We start from the raw sequence: 6,000 nt of genomic DNA, 5'->3' as shown, positions 1-6,000 counted from the left end.
TAATGCACATGAGATATTCAACAATATGTACTAAGTGTAAATGAATGTCATTATGACTTGTGGAATTTGATTATCGTAAATGACAGTGGGTTTGATGAACATGGCCACTTACTGGGTCATAGACACAACTTGGGTTCTCAGTTCTGCTGCTGTGTGGAGCCTTGCCCTTATGATCATGTTTGGGGAATTTGTGTTTACAGGGTACTATTGTTCTGCCTGGAAATAAAGTCATTGAGCATCCATGCAATGAAGAGAGCCCAGGAAAATTCCTTTTTGAAGTCGTTCCAGGTAAGATCAATTTTCGGTTTTGATTGTATTATTGCTGTTCCGTGTGAGGGAAAGTGAAGACACATCAGGTTTTGATCTCCTTCAATTCTGGCTAAAAACATTAATTGAGAATGCAAGCACTTGCTTTGGCTATCATTTACACAGACAGTGACGCCACATTTGTACACAGATACAAACGAATGTGCACACGTGTGCATGCATGTGCTCATGGACACAGGAGAGTTCATTTGCCCATGAGACTCCTGATTTGGCTGGAACTGATGAGATGGTATTGTCAGGACTGTGTGAGATGAGCCTAATTTTATAAGGATTTTGTGATGGAAACTTTGCACGAGTTCAATTCAAATTCTGTTCCCAGAGGATTATCTGATAAATTCCCTTGCAAAACTGCTTTTTGAGTAAGTCTTTTCTATTAAAAGAATCTCTCAATGCCCAAGTAAGAATTATTCCAGTCCTGTGTCTCCACTTTGCTTCCAACCAACCACTTACACATGTTTGGCCTGTGGACTGAGGATTTGTCCCCCAGGTCATCAAGAGTGCTGACTATCTACAGCATCTGTTCACTTTGCTTTGTCCATCTGCTTGGCTATCAACTCCTACCCAGTTTAGTCTATCTAATCCACACGTAAATCTTAGAATAGCCCTGAAACTGCGCCTCCAAAGCCACAGCCGATGTCTTTGATCAATTCTTTGGTGGCTCCTTATCCCCTGATAAAAATAGAATGGGGTGAAGAGTGTGTTTTTATAGAGTTTGCATTGGACAGCCTGGTTGGTGTGATATGGATCGTGATTTCAATGCAGTGTAGGGTGGGTGTGAAATGATTCGTGTATATAATATGTAATTTGTATCAATAATGCCGGCACAAAAGCAGTCAGTCTGACCTATTTTCCCAAATTAACAAAGACTGGGATTCTAAAACGTGGAAGCGTATTTTCCCCTCAATGGAAACAGCTGTAGCGTTGACCTCATCAGGCTCAAGATGGAATCCATGACTAAATGTTAATTAGTGCAGCTGAAGTGAAGAAAGGTTAGTCCGATGTGTTGTGTTATTTGTTTCCCTCCGGGGAGAACACATTGTAAGAAACCTGACTCTGGTTTGCCCTATTAAAGCTCTTTTATTCTTACTTCTTAGAGGAATACCCCCGATGGAACCAGATTCCAGATGTTGCAGAGGCTTTGAAGTGTCAGTAGAGGAAATCTCTTTCTCCATTTATCCTCTCACACTTGGGCCTGTTGGCTTTTAAACCAGTATGGTATTAAATGGGTGGCTTTGGCTTTTTATCTCCAGTAATAACGTCAAGAGTCTGTCCATCCAGTCAGTCTGCTGGCTGTCTGTAGATCATAGCTATTAGAAAAGGCTCTGTTGTGAGGTGGGCATTCTTGAACCGGTGTTAGAGTGTCATGTCTTCAGGTCTAAGACACTGCAAAAAAATCGTTCCAATATATTGTGCCTGGTCACATGTCTTATAGACAGTGCACATACTGTAGGGCTTATGATACACTGCATTGAAGACACTGAAGGCTACGTGATAAGAAGTCTGGAGTCTGTAAAAGTGTGCAGGGAATTGGTCTCAATGCTATTTCCGTAGCAGTACTTACAGGGTTCTCACACCTCCAGTGAGACAGGTCGCTGTCTAAATCATCAGTGCTGTGAGTTAAGATTTAGAGTTCCACATGGTCATACAGAGCATGGAGAGAATCGTGACAGTTGTACTTCAAAAGGGAACCTAGAAGCTCACAGGCGACTCTGAGCACTAACTGTCTTTGTTACTAACTTCAGTACTGGGGTTTTATTTCTGCAAGATGACGTTCCCAGGCAAGTACCTGTGTGCTCATTGTAAGAATGTGGAGATCTGCTGCATATAGTAAATGCTGGATTTTTGAAAAATTAGGATTATTTACAAACAGCAAGACACTTGCTTTATCTTTACAAATGAGAATGCCAATATGATATTTTCCAGTTTTTCCAACTGCATAACATTTTAACATAGGAATTTGAGAGGTAACAGTGAAATGTTTTCATTAATCAGAAACTGAAGGAAGAAAGGATTGGAAATATATGGCTGGCACTTTGCATTACATGTATTTGTCATATATGCATACACATATATGTATCTATGGCAAATCTATATTCTACATTGGTTATCTCTGTAGAGTTCTCAGTTGTCACTTTGGGAAATCCACCTTACGTTCTACACATAATAAATACAGATCCAACATACCTGTCCTTGTGAACATATATGTCAAACTCTAACCACCCAAGATATGTGAATGAATATGAGACACTGAAATCCTTTAATCCAATTTGTTCCTGGTGATTTCCCACAAAGCTAGTGAAAACCTCCAGCAAGCTCTTTGCTAGTTATACCAACACTCTATACATGTATACAGATTTGCGTGAGAGGGCAGTTTATTTTCACGTAAATTACAGCTTCATAATATATTCCAATATATGGATTTGGGGGGGTTGCATTCATTTGAGATGTCTAAAATTAATAAATAATAAAAAATGAATTTTCGACAGAATTGGGAAACTTGCATTTTTGTATATTACTAATTCATGTTCATTTGCATACCACATTTCTATGCTGATGTTAGACTTGTAAAATCCTAACTGGGAAAACAATCCACTCTAAATAAGTGTGGATTTTTTTAGAGATTTATTATCCCTGAAATGAGTTATCTTCTGAACAATGCCATGGCTTACAACATCTCACTTCAATTTTTCCAATTTCTCTACTTTTTTTTTTCAAAAAGATGTTTGCCAAATTGGCAAATTTGAAGACTATACAGTCAGATGTGCCAAATTTTAGACTGGAGGGAAGGTTTCTGGCCAAGTACTAAGCCTTTGGGAAATGTGATTGAGAAAAGAATGTTGGCAAATTCTTTAATTGAAGAAAGAAAATGTAGCTGGTCTTTGCTTCTTAAAATGTGTTTGGGTTGAGCTTTCCTAGTTTTGTTACAAAATGAGCACACTGGTGAATGGAGCAATAAAGCATTGATTTTCTTAGAATCGCATCCCAGGAAAAGTAAAGGGGAAGGTAGACTCAGCTAAAGAGGGGCAAAGAGAAAAGGGGGCTCTGCACCTGTCTAGGCAGGAGCAGCATCTTCACAGCCCTGGCTGCAACCTTAATACTCGGCACCCCAGGCATGCAACTATGTGTGTCTGTGATGTTGCTGAAGACGGCACAGCCGTGTTGAACTGTTGATGTTCTGTGAGGCCTTCCTTTCTGCTTCTGTGACTGGTGGCTAAAATGGAGGGGGGTCATCCTGCCTGCTTCCTTCTTCTTCTTCTATGCCTTGGTCTCTGGAAGCAGGAATCCTGGCCCACGGATGCTGTTACTGGAATATAGAACCTCACACCGCCTGGTCTTTGTGCTTCCCCTGGAATGGTAATACTTTCATGGTGGATAAATTGGGTTTTCTGTGTTCGTGGGATTGGCAGCACATGCACTTCCCATTGCAGGCTGCTCCCGCTGTGGACGTGGTCCTTTTGGATGGAATACAAGAGGACTTACTGTCCAACTGCTTTCTTTTTGGGTATTTAAGCAGCCAGCACATTCATGTTCCCAGGCCTGAAAAGGGAGGGAAACCCCGGGCTGTTTCCCTGCTTCCATATCTTATGCTCTTGTGCTTTTCTCTGAGAGACATCAACCATAGGACATAGCTTAGCCAGTGACTTGCCAGCTTCAGGTTCCAGCAAGAGGCCTGACCTTGGGAGGAGTAGGAAGATTTCACAGTTTACAAGCCGTGTCTTTGCATCTTCCTAACTTCCTTAAACAAGGATGACTGTTTTTTTATGTGATGAGTGCTTTGTCTCCATGAATTATGTGTGACATGTCTATACCTGAAGGCAAAGGGGGAAGAAGAAGGTGATGGATCTCATGGAACTGGAATTGGAATGATGTAGACTACCATGTAGGTGCTGGGAACCAAACCTAGGCCCCCTGCAAGAGTAGCGAGTCTTTTTTAAGCACTGAGCGATCTCTTTATCCAGTCTGCCTGATTTTATATAGCTGGCAGACAGTCTTGCATATCCCTTGAGAATCTGTACCTATCATGAAGCCACTCTCTTAGAGAAGCATGTCCAGTTTCCTGGTCGTGCCTTGTAACTGCCATGGCGGGGCTCCATCTCTGACTTGGTTTCTGTCCTTAGCTTGGAAGGGATGCAGCTCCACATCACATCCATGGTCAGCCAGAGGCAGGGCTCTGTCTCTAACTTGGTTTCTCTCCATAGCTTGCAAAGGATGCAGTTCCATGGTCAGCCATGGGCAGGGCTCCATACAGCACCTCTGGTCTTTTCAACTGAGAATCTAGGGCTTTAACAGCACTGTGTTCTTCAAGCTGGAGTCCTTCAAGGCAACTCTGGGATAACATAGAAGACATGTTAATACAGTCCCACCTATAATCTTAAGGATAACATAGAACACATGTTAGTACAGTCCCACCTATAATCTTAAGGATAACACAGAAGACATGTTAGTACAGTCCCACCTATAATCTTAAAGCAAGTTTCTGGGAAACTCATCCAGATGGAGAGTAACGTTGGGGCTCTTACGGGCAGTGCTCTCTGGAGATGGCTCACTGAGGGAATGAGAGGGTTGGATTGGGACAGGCAGAACTGTCTGCCTGCGACTGCAGCTGAGGCTGTATCTACGTCTATGGAGCTCTGAAGATGGAATGCCCCTTGGGGTTGCTCAGACACAGGATCTGGCTTTTATTTCCTAAGATCAACTATTCCTTGGTTATAAAACAAGATAAATCCAGGCCTGGTGAGTCCCTGAGGCACTAGAGAACATCTTAGCTTCTTTTCCATGAATCTTTTCTCTTAGTCCCCACAGGTCCTTGATGGAAGCAATATGGTTACATCCATTACATACATGAAGAAACTGCTACATGGGGAGATAATTTGCTCAAGGGTGATAAGCTAACACTGACTGCATTAACTAGAGTCTATAAATATATACATGTATTCTTCTACTTGCCTGTGTGAGAGAGTCTCTGTGCATATAAAACAGTATGTTGCTGATTTACAGGCAAAGTTTCAGGAGACTATAAATGTGTATAAATGTAATCATGAGGACTTAAAATGAGTCAGCAGCATATTAGAATCTGGACCATATTTTCTGGAACATAGGCATGTGAAGTTACTTGCTTTTGACCATAATAGATAAACAGAAATGTTTCTTCACTTCATCCATTAAGATGGAGAGTTTGAACACTTGAGGTGAGAGTAAGCTATTTAATTTATTTGAAATTATTCACATATTTAAAAGCATCATAAAATTAACACTGGGTAAAGATGCCTACAGACTCAGTGCAAGCCTTGCTAAGGTCACAGCAGAGTATCACGAAAATGCAGAATGAAAATGCACTTGCTGGATGGGAATAACTCTCTCCAAGACAATGTGCTCCCCACGAGCACTGGTAGACTCTGAAGCCCAGAGAATAAACACCGAAGGAGCTGTTCTCAGGGTCTTCACGCACTCCTGATACACACTGAGTAAGAGATTGCCCATCTATGCCCATATACCCTATGCCTCATCTGTGTTGCCTTGACGAGCTTTAATACAAGGGGAGAGTCTTAGTTTTACTGCAGCTTGCTGTGCCATGCTTTGTTGCTACCATCAGAGGCCTGCCCTTTTCTGAATAGAAAGGGAGGAGGAGTGGTTGCGAGGGGTGAGGGGGATCTGTGGGGGAATGACTGGAAG

General features: G+C 41.9%; 1 protein-coding gene across 1 annotated transcript in view; it reads left to right on the top strand.

The window, feature by feature from the left end:
* The first annotated feature begins 206 nt into the window (after positions 1-206).
* Positions 207-6,000, top strand: part of Arhgap24 (Rho GTPase activating protein 24) — a 217,841-nt gene continuing 212,047 nt past the window's right edge. Inside the window, exon 1 of the mRNA XM_038343977.1 lies at positions 207-288. The gene's annotated coding sequence lies outside the window, so the exon portion shown is untranslated. The remainder of the gene's footprint in view (positions 289-6,000) is intronic.

Source organism: Arvicola amphibius, chromosome 1 (genome assembly GCF_903992535.2).
Source record: "Arvicola amphibius chromosome 1, mArvAmp1.2, whole genome shotgun sequence".
Taxonomy (NCBI): domain Eukaryota; kingdom Metazoa; phylum Chordata; class Mammalia; order Rodentia; family Cricetidae; genus Arvicola; species Arvicola amphibius.
This window is presented reverse-complemented; position numbering and strand designations above follow the sequence as displayed.